General features: G+C 38.2%; 1 protein-coding gene across 1 annotated transcript in view; it reads left to right on the top strand.

The window, feature by feature from the left end:
* tspan4a (tetraspanin 4a) overlaps positions 1 to 22,332 on the top strand; it is a 144,009-nt gene that overhangs the window by 385 nt on the left and 121,292 nt on the right. The gene's annotated exons all lie outside the window — the stretch shown is intronic.

The raw sequence follows: 22,332 nt of genomic DNA on the forward strand, positions 1-22,332 counted from the left end.
ATCATACTTAAGCTTGCTGATCACCAGAAGTGTGATTTGCTCACAAAAAAAAAAAAGCTCTTTAATATTACCCAGTGTGTCTTTTCTCTGATCAGTAACTGTCCAAAAATATATGTTGTTGTATGTTATGATTGTGGAAATGTGGCGATGTGTGAAACTGAAGCTCTCTGATTGGCCCGGGGAATGTTTCCCTGGAACCTTGATGAAAGACAGAAATAAACTTGTGGAGAAGAACAACATTTCAGAATACCAACCATTCCTTAAGCGATTCCCTCCCTTCATTTTTTCTTTTTTTTTTTCTTCTGGAGGGGTTACAGGAACTTTGGGCCTCATTGACTTTTCAAAGCCACGACTGGCTGGCAAAGTGCAGAGGAATTCACTGCCATACAATGTGCCCTTCTGTTAGGTTTGCAGAGGTCCTAAATTCTCCCAGGTGAAGCTGCTCCATATCCCACATGATGCATTAAAAATTAATCTCAACTTTAATGATGGCATTAAGGCAGCGTTAAAGGGAAATCTACCATGAAAAGCTTAAAACAGGAGATGTATCCTGGATTTTGGCCCATTTTGTCTTGTGATATATTTTTCTAATTGCTGCATCAATGAGAGTTTAAAAAAAAAAATCTGAACTGTCTAAAACATCAACATGAAACAACAGATTTTGGTGTCAGTTCCTCAGAATCTAAAAGAAAGAGTTTTTCTTTTAGAGACTCTACATTTTGTGCTGATTCTCAACAATCATACATGGAGAAACGTATTGTTGTAGAATAAACACGTCAGATTTTTGCGTGCTAACGGAAAGCTGAATAGACCAGAATGCAATTCAGCTACAAGACTGATATGAATAAGAAGCATCACTCTGGCTTTTTCTCTCTCTTCATAAGCTTTTTTCATTAAACACATATGAATCCTATAAGTTTACACTTTCCTTTAGGAGTTGCTGAGTAGTGCTAGCCTAGTTTCAGACTTCTAAACTTCTATTTTATATCTATTATTAGTTATTTTCAGAATTTGAAATAGTAATATTTGATTTTTAATTAAATGTATGTGTTAGTTTTAGTTTAACAATATATTCAAAAAACAAAATGGCACTTTAGTCTGCTTTTGAGGCTACCAAAATACTTAAACAATTACTTGATTTATCAATCAACATTGGTGATCAGTTCATTTTTAAACTAATTTATGAGCCTATTATATATAGCCAAGATAGTCGTGTGGAAATAGGGATGGTAACGTTGGTTCGTTGGCCCACTAGTTTGATCCAGACTGACATAACTCAACAACTATTTGATCATTTACCATGAAATTTTGTACAGATATCCATGGTGACCAGAGGACGAATCTTAATGACTTTGGTGGTTCCCTGATGTTTCCTCTCGCACCATCAGCAACTCAAACTTTTTCACTTATCCTGTGAAATATCTCAAGATCTGCCCAATGGATTGGCACAAATATTTGCACAGACAATCATGTCTCTCAGTACGACTTTGTTGATCCTCTGACTTTCCTTTTAGAGCCACCATGAGGTTGACGTTTGTGGTTTTGAGTGAAACGTCTCAACAACTATTGGATAGATTATCATTAAATATGATACAGACACAACCCCTTCAGGATGAATCATAATGAATCGTTAGCAAGCTAACACATCAAACTAAAATGGTGAACATGTTAATCATTATACCCGCTAATTATAAATATATTAGCATTGCATTAGCAAGTTGGGGTTAGTATTTAGCCCACAGAGCAGTGAGCACAGCTATAGATTCTTAGTCTTGTCTTCCATTTCTTCCCATAGCTCACTGAAGCGATGACTATTCTGATATTTATAAACTGAACAATTCATTGAAGATCAATATCAATCAATAGATTAATAAGTGATAGAAGTAATTGTTAACTGCAGCCTGGGAAATGTGGTTAATGAACCCACAACAGAAGTAAAGTACATCACAGACTGACTCCTGGACTGTACTCCATTTAACAGATTGAATCAACCAGTATAAAACTATTTAAAGAGAATGTTTCCTTTAGAAATATTCAGCTTGTGTTCCATATTACTGTATATTTCCTCATGAAATCCGCTCTCACCAGCACACAGTGACAGTCAGACTGCTTTGACACATTCCAAGATGTGCACTGAGACACGTCCTCCCACGTTTCATCAGCTCCAGCATGGCTGAACTGATGAACTGATGACTCCGGACAGTTGGCAGCTGCACACTGTTTACATTTACCCCACAAACACTAGCCAAGACCAAAGCTGCTTCCGTTACACAGAGTTCTGAGTGCGTGTTTTCCTCGCTGCTTAACAGTGTATATGGCAGCTAAGTATTTTCACGGAAGCAGTGAAAATATGTTTGGGAGAGGAGGTGTCGAGTGTTTTCTTTAATCGTCACAGCTGGTGTTGTTTGTCCAACTACAGTTCTGTGGCTGACTTGTAGGCTTCTCTAGGTGTGGCAACTCTCTGGATAATTGCCCTGAACACTGGCTCTACTGAAGGTGGATATAACAAGGCTGCATTGTACTACTGCCTGCAGGTGTGTGTGTGTGTGCGTGCGTGTGTGTGTGTTAGCGTATGTGCACAGGTCTGCTCTGAATTCACTCACCCAATTTTCCCTCAGCTCTATGTACCTTCAGTACATTTTTATTTGCCAGATTTCAGCTGGTCTTCTTTCACTTTGTTCCCTCAGTACAGTTTATGCCTGCAGTTTTCAGCCTCATGTTCTTGTAGCACAATTTTCTTCAGTTCTGCCAGAAGAAAAAAGAGAATGTAGAAATATACTGTATGTTAAGTTGAATATAGGTAACATATAGAAGATATTTTTTTCTTATCTTTGGTAGAAGGGGTTGTGTGAGGTTAGGAATGAAAAATATATCTTAAGGGGAATCAGGGGTAAGGTAACATAACATGATGCAGGACAGATGTACAGTTTGTAATAGTGTGCAGCAGTGGATGCAAAACCAAACTGTGAAATATGACAAAATATATAGTTATCCCATAATAGGCTGCAGAGGGAGCAGACCTTTAATTATAGACTCAACATACCGTAGCCACAGTAGATATGAGATACTACCCAGTATGATGAGGCCTATCTAAAGTAATTATTGGTCCAAACAGACACACTATTAGATAAGATACAGGGAGATTAAACTTGAATAGTTCTGGTGGGTCAAACAAGGCAACTGCAGCATGAAACAGAAAAATGCAGGAAATAGATGTTAGGATTTTAGAAGAAATGTTGTCAGGAGGCAAAATACACACCAATTTTCTATTTTTTTTAGAAAGTATTTATGTCATTTACTGTATGTCTGACGCATATTTAGGTCATTCAAAATGCGTTCCAAGTGAATATCGTCATCCAAGGCAGTAGCAAAGAGTTTTGAAACTATGACTACTAAACATGTGTGTTTTTTGGCCGGTTTGGTTTGAAAAATGACAGACAGTAGACTTACTATGATCTTATTTGGTCATCTGCAGACACACGTCTTAAAAAAATGACTAAAAGTATTGTTTTCTTCTGTTAAATGTTACAAAAAATATATATAAGAAAGCTGACCTTTTAAACAAAGTTTATGGTAAAGTAAATTGCACACGTTTTGTTTATTCAACCACACCCAAAAAAAATAAACAAAATGGTTTTTATTATGTTCATAGACTTGAGTCAAGGCTTGAATTTAGAAAATATAAGTTGCTGTAGTCAGTCATCATTATCCTTGCAGACTATTTCCACACCCAATTTTCACCATAATTGAAAGTCACATGTAGTGACAGGTCGCAAAAACCTCCACATCCCCCAAAATACAACGGATGTGACTTTAGTTTTCTGGTCTGTCGCTACATGCCTGCTGTCAACAAAATAATAAAGTATTACCTCATATATCTTTTTTAATATATTCTCAATAGGGAACAGATTTGTCTAAGGCTGCTCTCAACCATGAGAAAAGGAAATACAGGCAGTGTGTGTTTGACAGCCATGGTTACAGCTACAATAATTTACACTTAACTGCACATACTTGATGTCACACATGGTAGTTGTTTTATTTTTCAGCCTGTCCTCTCAGGATGGGCCTCTTACATTTTGAAGGGTCTATTTTGTCTTCTTGTTGAGAGCTCTGCTGACCACAAGCCATAACCACACTCTTTCACTGCTGCTGACTCCCAGTCTCACGCCCAGTTTAACACAGCAAAAAAAAAAACAACCCAAAAAAGAGAAAACACACACACACACACATTGACAGGCTTTTTTCCCCCTTCACTACATTAGTTGATGTTTCCTCTTCTCCTCACACTCTTTATCTCACTTTTCTCACCGTAATTTACCTCTAGTTGACACATAGAGATATATATTCTGTTTAATCTTTTGTTTAGACTCCTTAGTTTTCATTGTAGACGATATAAATAGCAGCAAGCATTAACATTCTGTATATAGCTGCTTCTTTTTTATCCCTTTTGGTGGTGCAATCTTTACATAACCTGTAATTTTGCATCGTATGGGGAATGCTTTAAACATGCAAGCATACCACAAAGTCAACATATTTCCTTAGGTTATCTTTGCATTCATTTTCCTCAGATTTCTCTCCACATCATCCGTTTCTTGATATGATTCCTCTTTCTTTAATACAGCCTAAGTTCTGTCTGAGCAGCCTGTACTGAAGGAAACATCTCAAAATAAGAGCTTGACTCTCATTTGCATTCATTTTTGGCAGCCACTTGTGGCCAGTCATCGGTGATCTTAATTGATTTAGTCTAACTTTATAGAGGCTGGCTCCCTGGACACGGATCATGCTATAGCTTCAGAGTGGAAATCAATTTTCATGACTTTAAAATGGAGAGCGTTTCTCTTCTAGATTTGAAGTACAATCCCTTTAGAAAGTTTCAAAACCCCATGATGCCCTGAAAGCGTGCCAGATTGAATACAAAGTACATCAGGATTTGTTGTCGACAATCTACACAGAATAATTTACAGTGAAAAATTGAACACAGCTTTAAATTTTCTTGTTTTTGTTTTTCTCTTGAATTTAAACATCGTCCCATTTAAATAGTATTACGTCCTCTTAGAGACAATCGTGGCTGAAATGACAGCATCTGCTCTTCTTCGAATTGTCTTTGTTTGTTTGTCACATCTGGATTTGGGGATTTTTATTTTTTTTTTTAGCTCTTAAATGTGCAGTTTCAAGCTCCGTAGGGAGCCTTTGTGAACAGCTCAAATGGGATTTTTTTTATTTTTATTTTTTTTTTTATCTCTGTCACTCAACTACTTATACAGTCCAGTACTGAAGCTACTCTATTTTGTATCATGACTAGTTCTCATGTTCTTTTTAAACAGAAAGCTGTTGTACAAAATCAGCTGTAGCTTTTTAATCCGACATAAAAGATTGCTATCATAAAACATATATCTTCACTTAATCTGAAAAGGCTGTCGAAGATGATGATTTAATGTTTCTCTGGATAACAGCATCTACTGTAGTAAATGTTGCAGATAATGTAAACGTGAAAAGAGTCATTGTCTGAGACTGTTAAAATGTAAATTTCTGCTCCAACCCACTGAGTATTTCGCTTCAATACCAGCATTATTAACATAGACTGTAGAAATACATCGATATATATTTTCAGGGACGTCACCCAGGTTTCTGAAGGGACGCTTTGAAGTCTCAAGGTTCAAGGTTCAATTTATTCATCCATAAAAAGTATGGAAATTACAGTGTTCCCATCCTAATTAACCAATGCTGTAAAGCACAAAAGATAAACACCTATAACCAACCCATAGACAACACAAAACTACAGTCATACATCTAAAAGTAGGATTAACATTAAAACAAAATTAAAGTTTACACCGCTCTACCTCCTGAGCCACAGCCGCCCCTGTGGCTCAGGAGGTAGAGTGGGTCATCCACTAATCGGAAGATTGGCGGTTTGATTCCCGGCTCGTCCAGTCCACATGTCGATGTGTCCTTGGGCAAGACACTTAACCCCAAATTGCTCCTGATGGCTGTGCCATCAGTGTGTGGATGTGTATGAATGATTAGATTTCCACTGATGGGCAGGTTGGGACCTTGCATGGTAGCCCCTGTACCCATTCAGTGTATGAATGTGCGTGAATGGGTGAATGTGATTCGTAGTATAAAAGCGCTTTGAGTGGTCGGAAGACTAGAAAGGCGCTATACAAGTACAGTCCATTTACCATTTACCCTCCTCACGAATTTCTGGTTGAACTGTTGTGTCCCCTGTGGGATAAAAGCCAGAGAGTTTGCGTGTGACGGTCGGTCTTAGGTGGTCCAACCTCTTAACCTGTTTGGGTTTAGGGCTTGATGACAGACAATTTGCTTTTTAAAACTCCATCAAAGGAAAATGGAGTCTGGGTGGAGTTGAGGAGTGAAAAGGAAGTGGCAACCACCTCAGCTATGTGTGACATGCTCTGACTTGTACCTTTTTTTAAAAATTATTTCTTTGATGAAACAGTATTTTTTTTAAATCAAGATACAAATCAGAACGATGTTACATTAGCTATTAATACTCTGATGTTCTATAAGAAATTAGCAGACTTTTCATATACATGAAAGGAGACTTGAACAATTTTACACATCATGAGTTTAATCATCATGAGGAGAACTTATTCACTCAGCCTGTGAAAACAGTTGTATAATGTCTTCTGTGGCTCTGCAGGAGCTTTATAAACTCTTTCAGGGTTATTTTGTTATTTAGTTTGGTCTAGAGACCAAAGAGCCTGCATTACAAATGTAAGCATTTAAAGCATTTTAAGGTAGAGAGCGTCCAGTCAAATATGCTATTTAGGGAATTTTGGGATCCCAAGTTTTTCTTTTCTGTATCTTGGCTCTCTTGCAAGTCCCTCAACTTTATAGAAGTGCAATACTAAAAATTACTGGAGTGCCCCTTTAAGGAATTTCTGGTTTGGCATCAGCTTTTAATGGCAGAGAAGTGACTCTTTACACACACACACACACTGTGATGACGTGACATATAATATGCCCTTTCTCTGCACTGTGTAGTATTTTGCTGCTGTCATGTGGGATTTTTTCCAGCCGTTACTTCATGACTGTTTTACAGCCAAGATATGAGAAGTAAACGTTATGTTGTCCCTCTCTTAAGATTTCCCACCACATCAAAGGAACTCTCTACTTTAATTCTGCTCTTGTGCTGTCCCCTGATCTATGCAGGCCCTTTTTTCAGTGTAGCTCAGTTTGTTAGGATGAAACTGTGCACTTAGAGTTTTTCGTTTCCTAACAATGCCCCCTGCTGTGCTCCTTTTAGACTTTTTTGTGTCTAATGTTTATCTCTGTCTAAGAATCATATGACTCCATCGACTGTGTGTCGCCATGTCATTGCATCGTGATTGGCATTCATTCCAAAACCGTGTCCAGCCATATGAAGTGAACACACGTCGACAAGTTAACTCACGCTGCAGAGAATCCAAAAGACATTTACAAAATTGGATGCAGCCAAACTTGATTTGAAGTGTCACGGCAAAGGAGTTGAATTATTATTGCCTCAAAACATTTCAGCTTTTCATTTCTAACTCATTTGTAAACAACTATAAATAAACTAAAAAGAGCACACCAACATTTATGGGTTCGTGTGTGTGGATCAGAAACAAAACAGTCCTAATTTAACCTATAAAACAAAACACAGGAAGTTTAAGGGGTTGTATCTTCCTGAAGGCATCATAGATGAGGAAAAAATGGCAATAAAAATTGAAATTTTTGCTTCATAACTGCTGCATATCGACCTGTTTTGTACAAAAATCCTGATGGCAAAAAACTCCTGAGAGTCTTTTCAGCCTTTTGTTTTTTATTTTACAACTCCTGTGAGAAATACCAGCTTTCTTCTCTTGAATAGTACTGATTATTGGACTCTCTTGATTTGCCATGTCTTCTTTCTTTCAGGCCATGTCGCTGACTAATAGAATATCTTGTTTTCGTGCCATTTTGGGATGATTCTTCTAATTATATTCCCAATCAGCTCAAAGTGGCTAATGTCACACGTCATTAGCTCTTGTAAGCAATGATTTTCCCAGCACTGTAATTAACCCTCATGTAGCCTTGATTACTGTGCCCTTTGAACGGTCTGCTCCATCCTGCCAAACCTACACACACACACACACACACACACACACACACACACACACACTTTCATCATATAGATAGTGCTGTTTTAATACGACAAAGTCAAATGTTTACTTTTAAAAATACACAGAAAGGAAGTGATGGAGCACACATTGCCTAATTTTGCTCTTATTTGTTGAGTTCCTATCTAGGTCTGTGATATAATTAACATTCACAGTCCTCCACTCCTTAGTCCACAGTGACTTGTTCTCATTGAGAAGTTCACAAGGTACTTCTTTACTGCCACAGCCTGCAGATTAGTTACCATGGAAACAAAGCTGTCAGAAGTCAGGAGGAATACGTTACCCGATACTTGTGTTTGCTTCCTTTCGGTGGAGGATACGTTATGGAAAAGTTTGAAGAGTGTTGTTGACAGAGGCTCGGTAGCTCTCGTGGACTCGGTGATTTCTGACAGAAGCGTGTTAGAGAAACCTCAACATGCATTTTTCCTCTGACTGCCCATCTAACTCAGGCTCTCTCTCTTTCTCTCTCTCTGGACATGTTTTTACATTTTTGGTGTGAGAGATGAGATTCTCACTTTTTGCACCAAAATGAGTGTTGATTCTCGTTACAGCAGCCAAAGCGAGAGCTGTTTAAATGTTAAAATCAGACTATAAAATCATTAAGTAGACCTTGTATTAATAACCTGATTATTACTTCATGAATTAATCACCAAGAGCAGCTGCAGTATGTTTGCTTCATCTGTCCAGGCTACTGTACTCCCACCTTAACCCTGAATTTTTTGCATATTTCTGCCTATACCAGATTGTTATGATAGTAGATGTAGTCTCCAGCTTGTATTCATTAGCGCTTCAAAAGAATAGCTAATAGTGCTGCAAATCATGTCTGATATTTAGCACAAAAGGTGATGCAGAAGATCTTGAACTGTATTGTTAGGGGAAAGGCATGATTTTAATTCCATTTTTATCTGAGAGACTTATAACAGGGAGGCATGCAAGGAGTTTAGTCTTTTTTTCTGATGTGACTCTAACAAGCCACGACAGAAGAAAATGTGGACACAGAGGAGGAGCGTACCCGTTCATAATGGTGATGATACAGTTAATGGGGTGCCAGCTTGCAATTTTGAAGTTGGCCAGCGGGGGCTTAATGAGTCATTAGTGAGGCTGCAGTGAAAGGACAGAGCTGGATGACTTCTCTGTGTGCATGCAGAGAGGGGCTAGAGATCCGAGCTGGCTGAGGATACCATGAATGTGAAATGAATGGGGAATACTTTCAGATACAGTTTGTGAAGTCTTTAAAATGTTGTGGTGTCTTGTTGTACACTTTTTGTAGGAGAAAATACCACCCCCCCCTCTAAACACATCTGATTTTGCAATAGAAAGATGTATTCCATATATTCTATATGTTTCTTGTTGTCAACAAGTCCCTCGAAAAGAGCAAAATCAACAATGAGTGGATCCAACTACAAGTTGACAGTCAGGAAAATATAGAATAACAGCAGCCTTAGATTGAAATTCTAGTTTATGAAAACTGCAGCAATCTTGAAGACGTCTACAAATGGGTGACAAACATAAAGTATATAAAATATAAGGCGTTGTTCCACAAGCCTGGAGAACAGCTTCTTGGCAGCAAGTCTCTAAACTCTACTGGAGGGATGAACAGCCGGCAGATATTCCCTCATTTGATTGACTTTATTGATGATGGTGGTGGAGAGCACTTCCATCAGTCCATAATCTCCCATAGTGGTTCAACTGGGTTGAGATATGGTGACTGCGGGGGACATTGCATACAGTATGATTCACATTCTTTTCATGTTCATAAATGCATTCAGTGAGTCCGGGTGCCCCTGTATGGAAACATCTGCTACTCCACTCATTTATTCATGTTTTCCTTTAACTTGTCCTCCTCTCTTTGTATCCCACAAGGTTCAAACAGAGTGGGTGAGGAAACATGCATGATATATGGCCTCATTGTTCTCACTTGTTCTTGGCAAAGTAGATATATTTATTTTAATCAGTCACAGTTTCGATTATTCTGTTTTAATGATTTTGAATGCATCATTTATTCATAGTTAATCTGAGATCTTACAGTAACATATTTCTGAAGATACATCAAACTAGCTGAAATGCATCAGTTGAGTATTAAAAATGTAGCATGTAGGAGATATTTTTTACCCAAGTGAGCTTTGTTAAGCTTGTTAATACTTAACAAGGCTTCATCGTTAATCAGCTATAATTGATTTGTCAAGTATTTGGTCTTTTGTTAAACCGTGTTTGAAAAGTGTTTTTTAAACTACAATATTGACAGCTTTAACAAAAATTTCACTTATTAAGTGCCTGCTTTTATAATTTCATATAATTTTCATATAATTTATCCTCACAGCATGCGTTAAAGGACGCAAATCAGCACACTGACATCTAAAAATCTGTTTTTTTGCATTCAAAACAAGCCACCTACCTCCTCAGAGCTCACATTCAAGTGAAATATCTCATGCTGTCTCATCACATAGGAAAAGCTCAGCTAACAATCGTGTTAATTGGGTACGGAGGCGTCTTTGCACACTTGAAAGAAAGCCTGTGTCCATTTTTTTTCGATGTGCCAGATAGCGGTGGCTACAATAAAATGCAATAGCTTGTGTGGATGTTTTACAACTGGAGTTAGATATGAAAGCTGTTTGATGTTTTTTTTTTTTCCATGATCATGTTTTATAGTTAAAAGAACACCCACGCAGGACATCACACAACCAGGGCTTGGGCGGTATTAAGGTATTACGGTATACCAGGGTATTTAGAAACCCCGAAGGAATGATTTTCAATACCATCAAAAACACAGACGCTCCTCTTTCTATTAAACTGACATGGAGATGCTGTATTGAGGTGGCGTATTATAGCGCACAGCACACACCAACAGAAGACAGTCTATACTGGTGGAACAGGCAGCCGGGCTGAGAAAGATGGCGTCTGCGAGTGGTATAGAATCATGTAACTTTATCTTGATATTATATCTTCTTCCAACTATGAAAGCGGTTTATTAGCCACATGATTTTATTCAACAGCCAGTCTGCCACCACCACCACCTCCCGCACATCATCTCCGCTCAGCCTGCTAATGTGTCGGTATCTGCTGCGGCAACAAGTGTCATCAGGTCCTCCAGCAAGAATCTGTGGAAGAGGGGCGCTTTGTTTCCTATCTATTAATTATTCTATAGGCCATAAGTATTAAAACCCAGCAAGACTTGTCTAAGTAGGCTAATTGCATATTAGACACACTGCATTGTAGGCTAGACAATGTCATACATGCTACAATGACTTCTATCACCAGCAGCTCAGCTCATTAACTAATTTATTTTTTACACAAATACTGTCATATACCCTGATGAAATGTCAGGTATGAAGGTATGAAATAATAGATAGTGCCCAAACAAATCAACTGCTGATCCTTAAAAGAAAATGAATGTCATTACGTTCAGAAAATATTTGCACACATTTGATAATGAATCCCTTTATGCTCCCTGTGATCAAATTATTTACTTTGCAACACTGATTGCTGTTAACCGTTTGACCCATGAGATCAGACGCTCTTTCAGGGACCCCGCCTCCCTGTAGGGGTCTGTGTGGACAAGGGTAGTTTCTCAGTGTGTATCCTCATTATGGATATATACTGCTCATATTACATCAGTTAGACAGTCCAAGGGATCATCAAACTGTCAGTTATCATCTCCTAATTCAAGGAGGCTTCAGGTTTCCACATCACACCGATGTGAAGTTTACACTGAAGTTTAATACTCGACCATGACTGGCTCCAAACTATTTGTGATGTCACAAATCCTGCTCATAGTGTGCAAACTCAAACATTTTGTTGAGCGCAGTGAAATTTTCCCCTTTCAGCAGATCAGTGTGAAAACAGCCTTTAAGTGTCAAACTCTGCATGTGCATCATTCTGCAGAGTGAAGCTCAAACATTCAACTGAAGTAACAAAGAAAAACACATTTTTGAATGAATGGGCACTTTAAGACTTTTTGTCCAACTGCTATTTCCTGGGTCAAGAAAACACTTTCATGCTTTCATGCATTTCTTTATGAAAAAATTCTTATTCTTTTCTTATCATGTTTTTGGAAATCCATGTGAACAATAAGCTCACTATGTCTCAGAATCAGCTAATAATCTATTAAACAAACAATACTTAATCTGTCTTTGACTGTTATTATATTTTTTTCCTTGTTCTCATCACTCCATTGTGAGGCCCAGACGTCATCGTTCTGCTTCTTGTGTAACATCACCATAGAAACGCAATCAAATAATTACCAAAGCATACCAAATTATGGATAGCTCGTCAGAAATCTAATGCTACAGCGAGCTTAGGAATTGTTTATCTGAGCTGCTTTTTAGGCTGGCAGTTTTTAACCTTTATTTCAGCATTCTTATGAAACATTACCACAAAAGGGATTCGTTAAAAAAAGCTTCATGTCATAATTTCGAAACCACTGAATTGCTGCTCTCCTGGTTGCATTGAATCCATTTCAGCCTTGTCAGTTTTATAAAAGAGGTTGCAGAAGGTAATCATATCCTGCACCGCAGACCAGAATGACTCGGTTGCTTGAATGCCATCCTTTAACAGACAATTACAGTAGTTTTACTCTTTTCAAAAAAATATGCATACATGACATGATTTTAAAATTTAAAGACATTACAAGCCTGTCTCCTCGCAGCCCGTCAGGCTAAACAAGGCCATGTTTGGATGCCCTTGAGACACAGACTGCGGCAAGTTCTATTGCATCTGTGTATTAAAGACTGATGGTCTCGGGAGAACACAATGGACCAAGGCCCTTGAGGAAAGATGGTGCTCACACACATGCCGGCACACTTTCACAAAGACACACTTGTACATCAATTGATGTGGCGCGATCCCAGTCGTTTCATGTCTGCACCAGGGACTTTATCACCGGTTATCTCTGGTGCTCCCTGTCTTCTGGATCAAGCAGGTCTGCCTACACACAGCCACCTGTCTGTACACTCCTCTGATGAGATTACTCACACTGGGATTTCAGCTGTTTGTGTGTGTGTGTGTGTGTGTGTGTGTGTTTTTGTGTGCATGTGTTTTGATGTGATACTCTCTTAATGCTGTGAATGAGGGAGGACATATGTCTCTGTATGCTTTTGTGCGGATGTGAGTTTGGCTTGAGAAATGAAACGGTGGATTTATTTGAAATTGTGCCTGTTTATTACTATAAACTCAGTGAATTCGAGGATATTATACAAGAGAGACTGGAGTAAATGCAAATTATGAGATTCGGTGCGTTATGAACACATTCAGCTAAATTAATATGCTCAATCTCCATGCAAAGAAACTCACTGCATCTCATTACACTTCAAAACCATTTGTTAAACAGTCCAAACTTTCTTAGGCATAAAAAGCAGTAATCTTTATACTTATATTGCAATTTGAAAGATACAGACAGCTAAAATACTTTCTGATTACCTTGTGATTGGGCATTCATTCACATGCATTGTGTTTTAGAGCCCATCAGTGTGATGACAGCTGGATTGAGTTTACTTGTTGTGAATGTCCTCTGTATAACGAGTGACGCCAATGGGACAATCAAAGACGTGATTGGCAGCCTGCTTTTCAGTCCCGGAAAGCAAAAACAACACACAGAAATTGAGTTTCACAAATAAGATTTAAACCATTCATTTGAAATTGCGACTCAAATCTGAATAAATGTGTCTCAGTTTGGCCGCGCAAATCAGATTTCAGCCTGTCCTGTGCGTGTGGACATGTGCGGCGTTAAAATGGGACAATCCAATTTGCTTTTCATTCAGCACCATTGGATACACCATCCACACAAACACTTGTGAAGTAACCTGCTTTAAAACACCACAGCTGACTCAGTTTTTACCAGGAAATACGCATTACTTGGATTATTTGAGTGAAAGAGGATTTTGTTAAAACCACCAACAGTGTGAATAGATTTTTTCGAGTAATATAATCTGGGAGTGGGAGTCATGTAGTGTATATATGAGACTGTCAACTACTTGTCTCCATGTTAACGCAGCAGGGGCGGTCATTCATACATGTGTCACGATGAATTTTCACATGTGCAAGATGCATGTTTGTGTCTGTAAAATGGATGGTTAAATTTACAGCAACCCCCCGCTGCTTCTTTCCTCCGGGGGGATTTTCTTCCCTTCATGTCCATAAATACATGTCCACACAGAAAGCATATTTGTCTGTTCTTGGGCAGCATTTGACTGGCAAGCAGGGTAATAACCTTCCCGCTAGGAGGGATTAACAGCTGAATGTAAATGGCAGATGTGACACATATGCATACCTCATGTTTGCAGGTGTGAAGGTTTTCACGCTGGTTATTCTGGGGTGTGGAGCAAGAGATCAGAATCAGTCATGAAGCCGCTGACACCCCTTATGGCAGAGATGTTTGATGAGGTGATGGAGATATGGATGAAGATGAATAGATGCAGATATTTATAGGTGTAAATTACCGTTCTGTCAGGTTTGAAAGATTTCACAGCCTGAGTGATGCTGCATCTGGATGTCATTTACTTATCAGTTTGTAGAGGGAAGAAAATAATCACAGGGCTAAGTCGAAGTTACCAGTTGTTCTGCATCTGGCTGATCATCGGTCACGGGTAATTACATCACATGAACAGGACTAATGAGAAAGCCACCACAAGGTGTAAATAATGGAAGCCAGTCATCCACCGTTTTATCTTCTTGTAAACAGCTTGGATCTATTAATTATGAGACTGCTACCATCATTTACACACATGGTGACATATGGATATATTAACCATTAACCTGCTACGTCGTTCGCCAGAGCACGCGTTTAAGTAAATTCTCACCACTTGTACTGTAGTCTATGTATTTATTACAACCAACCACAGCTGTGTACCACTTTGTCGAGACAAATTGAGATTCTTTTAATACCCAGACCCAAAGCAGTAAGAGAAAAACTGCACTCAATGCTTGGTGGTCTTAGCATACAGATTAGAACACCAATCACAAACTTGGGAGTGATTTCAGACTCTTATTTAAATTTTTATTCTCACTTTAACAAGGTCATTAAAACATCCTTTTCTCATCTCAGAAATATTGCCAAAGTCAGACATTTTTTAACTCAGAAATATGCTGAAACGCTCGTTCACGCTTTTATTAATAGCTGTTTAGACTATTGTAATTCTCTTTTTTACTGGATTAACTAAAAAGTCTATAAGAAAAGTAAAGCTAGTTCAGAATGCTGAGGCCGGAGTTGTAATTGAAACATAGATCACATCCCCCCTACTGCTTAAGACACTACACTGGCTACCTGTATCTTTAAGAATTGATTTTAAAGTTCTTTTAAATGTTTATGAAGCTTTAAATGACCTTGCTCCTCCCTACATTACAGATTTTCTTTAATTTTATATTCCAGACAGATCACTGAAGTCCTCCACTGCTTCTCTTCTAAAAATGTTCCTTTTGTGTCCCATAAAAGTACTGCCTCTGGATATTAGAATGGCAAGGAAATTAAAGACTTATCTTTTTAATCTGGCTTTTAATTTGTAATATAGTAATGTTATAGCCTTAGTTTTTAAGCTTTAATCATTGTTTTTTATATTATTTTTATCCCTGGTGTTTATTGTATTGACTTTTTCTTCATTTATTTTCAGCATTTTATTGCGTTACTGCTGTAATTTTTAATCTTGAAGAATTTTATGTATTGTTGTCTGTTTTTGTTTTTAAGTCTTTGTTGTTTTAATCTTGCTATGTGAAGCACTTTGGGTTGCATGTTTGTATGAAAAGCTGTTCAAATGCAGCATCTCGGTTCAGAAGTTTCTGCCTTAACGAGTGGGTGTGGACCTCCTGAATGGTTTGATATGTTAACATTTCACCAGAGCTGAACTAGGCAGGGCCCCACCTCACTTCAGTGCCAGAAAGTGATAAAAAGCACATTTTTTTCAGGCATTCAATTGTCAAAACAGTGCTAGCTAGCAGGTGCACAGCTGCCGCCTCGCAACATCAATGCTCTGTATTTTGAATCGGTGGCAGAAGGGCACAATGCTCCCACTATGGCAGCTACCTCTGATCCGACCAGTTTGTGCACCACAGACTGCACCTACAATCTCATCACGCTGCTAAATAAAGCAGGTTGTGACTTAAAACAGAGGAAATGGTGAGCAGTACAGAGTAAGTTTCTTTTATATTGCTGATAATAGTGACAGCCTACAGTCTCTGCGTTGTGTTGTGATGATGATGGTGGACAAACAGCTGACAGTTAGTAACGTTTGTTGACTCGACAACGAAGACACACAGATTCATTGATGACTGTTTATTGCTTACAAGCACTTTGGGATCTATGGGATACAAGCATGGTCTCAGTAAAACTATTTAATATAAATAAAATCATAATCAAAGGAAACTTACAATACTAATAAATGATTTCTGCAATGAATCGTTAAATAACAGGGCCAACGGTCTAACCTTGACCAGGATCAAAGACTCACTATATTACAAATTACACAAAAGACACTATTGATACAGATGAATCAGTTCACACAGATAATCACTCTGAATGTCAATATGGTTATAATTAGTAGTCAAGTCTCTCTCGGATCAGCTATACATTAATATTTACAGGTTTCCATTTAATAGTCACACACTCACCTGAGGGATACAAGCCCAGTCTGACTTGTTCCCCCGGTGATGTGCTTTATAGCTGCATAGTTACCTTGGATACCGTGTAGCCAAGTATTAAATATTAAATATAAGATAACAGCATGAAAATATGACAATAGCACAAATATGTACACCTTACAACTATTAAATAAAGGTAAAATTGCTGACAAAATTATATTCTATATAACAAGATTTTGCTATTAGACATAGTGAACATTTAAAGCTCAACTGATGTATCTAATGTAACATGCAAGCGGCATATGTTACACATACCAGTATCAAAAATGTTGTTTATTGTCTTAAACCAGACAATCAGACTTTGAAGCTGGAGCTGCTCCAATACCATTTCTCCTCATTGATATGACTGTTCTCTGCCGGTGGAGAGTTGTTCATCATGTTCAGGAAACTCAAATGACCTATCAGTAAAATCAGCTCCTGTAATGTTTCCCAAATGCGTTTTCCTCGCTGTAGTTTCCGTGGTTACCGTGGTCACACGGCAAAGTTGAACTGTCATGAACTCCGACGGCAGCAGCAGCGGCAAAAGCGTGTTCATGAAAGTAGCAGCTGCCCTCCCTTTTCTTGCCATCACTGATGACCTCAGCAGCAATGGAGGCAGCAGCTGCGACTGCCCACTGTCTGAAAGCACCTTGACAGTCTATAACAATGTCAACGGCTCTGTGAGGCTGTACTTCGGCACAGTTGTGCTTTAAACTAAAAGCAAATCTCAGCATGCTAACAGCAGATAGCAATGCTAACATGATGATGTTTAGCAGGTATAATGTAAATAATCAACATAATCACCATATTTGTTTAGCGTGCTAGCATGCTTACAATGCTAATTAGCTACTGTAAGAATTGCTCTTGGTTCATCATCTTGGGAGCATGAATGTTTTCACAAAATGTAATGGCAAACTATCTAATAGATCTAACAGCTGTTGAGTCATTGAAGTCTGGACAAAGTGGTGGACTGGCAGACCGCTGCTACCATGGCTAAAGAAAGAGGATATGTAAGCACAAATTGAAGTGTTTTTGTCCACAGAGAGTACAGTGTGTGCACAGTAACGGAGGCAGAATAAACAATTAAAGTACTCATTGAGAAAGGCTTTTAAATTTGTGAATCACCAGTCTGCACACGTGGCTACAAAGGTTATATCAGGTCTGTGTCCATCATTTCCTTTTTTTTGTTATTTTCAGTTGCTTTTTCTTTTTGTTGATGCAGTTTGTGTTTCCCTCCTGTCTGTTCCCTTGACATATTATAATTTTGCAATTTATTTTGACTGATGCACCTACAGAATGGTCACAGATGATTTGACCTCTTTGGAGTTCATTGGTAAATTTCCAAATCTACCTGCTGATTACCAAACCGCTCTTATGCTGCTAATCCTGATTTAACTATTTAGCACATTTTAAATCATAATTAAGTCACATCAAACTCCATTAAATTCAAAGTCCTGGTTACATTGTTCGGCCTGTCCCTGTATGACTGATAATGCTAGTGTGACAAATAATGCACAACATTGGAACCTGAAAAGCAAGAGACAGATCTGCATGCAGCTACTAAGACGAATAAATATTTTAAGACTCTTTGTTCTTAATATTTCACCACAAGCAGTGTTTCAGTTAGTGTTTGTGGTGTAATCACAAGTTGACAGGCCTTCTTTAAATATGCATGGGGATCTTGCTCATGTATATTATTAGGTACTTTATTAAAGCTGGGGTAGGCAATTTATTTTAGAAGCATTTTTTGTTATAGGGTGGCACGGTGGTGCAGTGGTCAGCACTGCTGCCTCATAGCAAAAGGGTTCGGGATTCGAATCCACCGACCGGCTGGGGTTTGCATGGGCTCTCGCTGGGTACTCTGGCTTCTTCCCACAGACCAAGAACATGCAGGTTAGGTCAATTGGTGACTCTAAAATGCCTGGAAGTGTGAATGTAAATGGTTGTCTGTGTCTATATAATATGTGAGCCCTATGATTGACTGGCAACCTGTGTGTTGTCAGCTGAAATTGCTTCCAGCTCCCCCACGACCCTCTGGAGGATAGTAATAATAGTAAAGATAGTAACAAAGTGCTTTTGACAAACAAAGGCAGTACAACACAAAAGCAAAGACACATGACACAGAAAGCAATAACAGGTCTTTACTGCTTATTAGGATAAGCAGTAAAGACAATGGATTGATGGATTGTTTTGTTGTATTTTTTGAAATTCTCTTTACATCCCAACAGCAATCAATCAATCGATCAAATGCTCTGTGGCTGTTGCACGCCTGTAATAAGCCCATCCAATCATTTCGTTCGGCCAGCATGAAACGACTGGATGGCCGACCTGCCTGTCTACCTACCTACTTGCCTACCAGCGTGCACTCTGCATGTGCACTTGAGGCACTCACTGCTTTTGTGGCAGACTTTAAAAAGCTGAGAGGTGGTTCTGTGTACTGTTTACTGTCCGTTAAAGGTTGTTGTGCTTTGAGAGGAAGTTATATGTGTGAGTGAGTGCAGTAGTAAACACTGTTTGCGTGCACGTATGATACGTGTACATATGCCCGTGCTTGTCTGGTGGGAGGGGCTTAGGACAGAGAGGGGAGGGGGGAGAGCTGCAGGAGGAGGGCTTTATTTTCAAATTCTGGCATTTTTTTTTGTCTTTTCCTGAAAACTGCCCACTCCTGCTTTAATGCAAGACCTATGCATTGTTAAGCATGTTGTCTCATTTGAGAACATGAGGAGACACAGACCTGCTGATAACAACTTTAAACCTAATTACATTTTTATGTGGAGGCAGTGGAGGAGGCAGCCTGTGCTATAAAAACTGTATAAATAATTAAAGTTCAATTTTCTCAGTTCACCTTCCCTGATGATAGGTAATTTACCTTTAGGCTTTCAAAACCAGCACCAACACAAATGGCAAAAGACACATGTTCATCTATTCTTACCCAGACTGGGCTGTGGTTGATCTCACCCGCTATCACTAAACACAAAAATAATTACAAAATGAAAAGTTAGAAAGCAAATAACAACAAATCAAGACCAAAATCAACAGTGTGTTTCTCCGTCTTCCTCATCCTGTCTATAATGCATTTATTTTAAATAAATTAAATGTGATTCAAATAAGAGTAAATAGTGTATTTGTTGAGGACTACTTTCAGCCATAGATTAATACACATTGGTGTGCAAGTGAGTATGTACAGTATCTACAGACAATACTTGTTAATGGGATCAATTAATTGTTAGTTTTGGAGTTGTAAACCATATCACACAGTTTTTATCAGTGGCTGGAGTTTGCCAAGTTGATCTGGAGATGGATCTGTTGACATGCTAAGTAGCTGTTATGATTTTATTCATATATGTGTGACTGTGTAATTTTTGCTGAACAGTTGCCACTGCGGTCACTTGTGACAGCTACAGAATAATGGTGAATGCTTAAACACAGTGTTACTGGCTCGTCCAACGAGGTGAGGTGCAGGACGAGACGTGTGTTTGTGAGTTAGATGAGAAGGAGACTTTAGCAGGAAAGATAATAGTTGTTATTCAGAGTCTGTGGCTCTTGTGTTGTGTATTATCAGACTCAGTGTGACTCAGTGTCTGTCTGATTTGCTGTGTTGAAATAAGGACTCCAGCTACTTAAACGGATGACAGAACCGTATTTCATCGAAATAATGCAAAACTAGGGGGCACCATCCTGAAACCAAAGAATTAAAAATATACATTTCTCCCTTTAGGTTTCTGATTTTTTTTCTCACAAGAGGACAAAGGACAAGTGATTTACAGATCATATACATATATGTGCTGCAGTAAACAAAGAAAAGACAAGAACTTCTCATCTGAAAGCTCCAGTAAAAGCCAATTTGTTGACCTTGTTCAAACTATTATATCCAAGGCTAAGAATAAATTTTCTTTCATGCTTAGTTTTTAAGGCAATACAGATGAGAAGTCCTCAAAGTACTATGGATGAAATCATAACAGCAACTGATCTTAGTGAAGTTAACAGTTTCATCGCCATGACAACTGCACAAACCTAATCTATTATTGAAAACCAGTATATGACTCAAATCTCTGTAAAAAATAGCAAATAGACCTGGATTGTTTAGTCAAAACAATCACTTTATTATGTCCAGAAGTCAAGAATGAACTCTCTCATGCATAAGAAAAAATTAAAAAAAAATATCAGCAGCCTTATCTTGAAACTGAGCATGACCTTTGCTACTAACACATCATGTTAGTTAAGCAGCTCCAAGCCAAACCAGTGCTTCAAAAAGGTAACAGTAACATCATAATATTTATTTGACTTGACACACAGAAATACATTTTTCTTCATTTCTGCTCTTTTCTTTACACAATGAATACAGGAAGGCGTAGAGCCATTCTTTGCATCCGCCTACATCCAAACTCTTTGCATTGACAGTGTGTCTGTTTGGCTCTTAGTGTGGCATGCAGCGTAATTACATTTCACCGTGTCAGGTTTCACAACTGCAGACATCAATGGACTCATACACAAACACATGCCTAATGAACAATACGTTGGATCACAAGCTTTTCATGGTTAGTTAATTGTTTTGTGTCCCCCACATGTGAAATCCCCTTGTTGAATTAATATATTAATTAAGTCTTTTAGTTAACACCATTAATTAATGCTAAATTATAATGTACAAAGGTATTAAGTCACCACATTACTAATGGTGATCGAGGTGTGACTCATTCATTTCTCACTCTCAAGCTTTGTGGATTCATATTATTCATTTATGTTGGTTAATGTGTTTAGTTAATTCTTTAATTCATGTTTATTTACAATGTGGGCCATTTGGGAACAATGACAGAGTGTTTTTGTACGCATCACAGCGCTCCTCTCAACATTATTCTGTAATTTTCGTTAGTGCAGTCTGACCTAAATAGTGGTGTGACTCTTGGGAAAGCAGAGTCAGTCTGTCTGTTATTTCATCTGTCCATCATTCTGTCGCTCCAACACTTTGGTTCGCAGTAAAATATCTATCTAACTATCGGATGAATTGCTGTGAAAAGTGGTACTGACATTTATGGCTGAATCTCGTATAATGATACATTTATCCCATATATTTGTGTTAAACTAATCATCAAATAGCTTCAGCTTCAGCTTTACTTTTAAGTTAATATTAACATTTTATATGCCAATATTACCATTCAAACGCAGGCTGTTACTCATGCTTAGTCTGCCTATGATGCTCTTCAGATATCCCTTCTTAACAGGAGATTTGTTTAAATGCAAATATAAATAGTATCAAATCTAACTAATCTAACCAAAGTCACTGGCAAATACAAACTTTAAATGGTAACCATATCACTGTTTTTTGTGATTAAATATTTATTTTTCAGTATTGGAAGTTAGATTGAATATAACAGCAAATCATCAGCCTCTACATACATCTGCAATACTGGACATAGATTATTTTAACATAAACATACAAACATGGCACTCTTGTATATATATATATATTATGACCTTCATCAACTGCCCGACAAAAGGCTCCTCTGTCTTTAAAGTTCCTCCCTCCTCCCTTCCTCTACCCTGAATGGTACAAGGATAAGAACCATTAGTTATAAACTACCACATAAAT

This window comes from Thunnus maccoyii, chromosome 1 (assembly GCF_910596095.1).
Source record: "Thunnus maccoyii chromosome 1, fThuMac1.1, whole genome shotgun sequence".
NCBI classification, from domain to species: Eukaryota; Metazoa; Chordata; class Actinopteri; order Scombriformes; family Scombridae; genus Thunnus; species Thunnus maccoyii.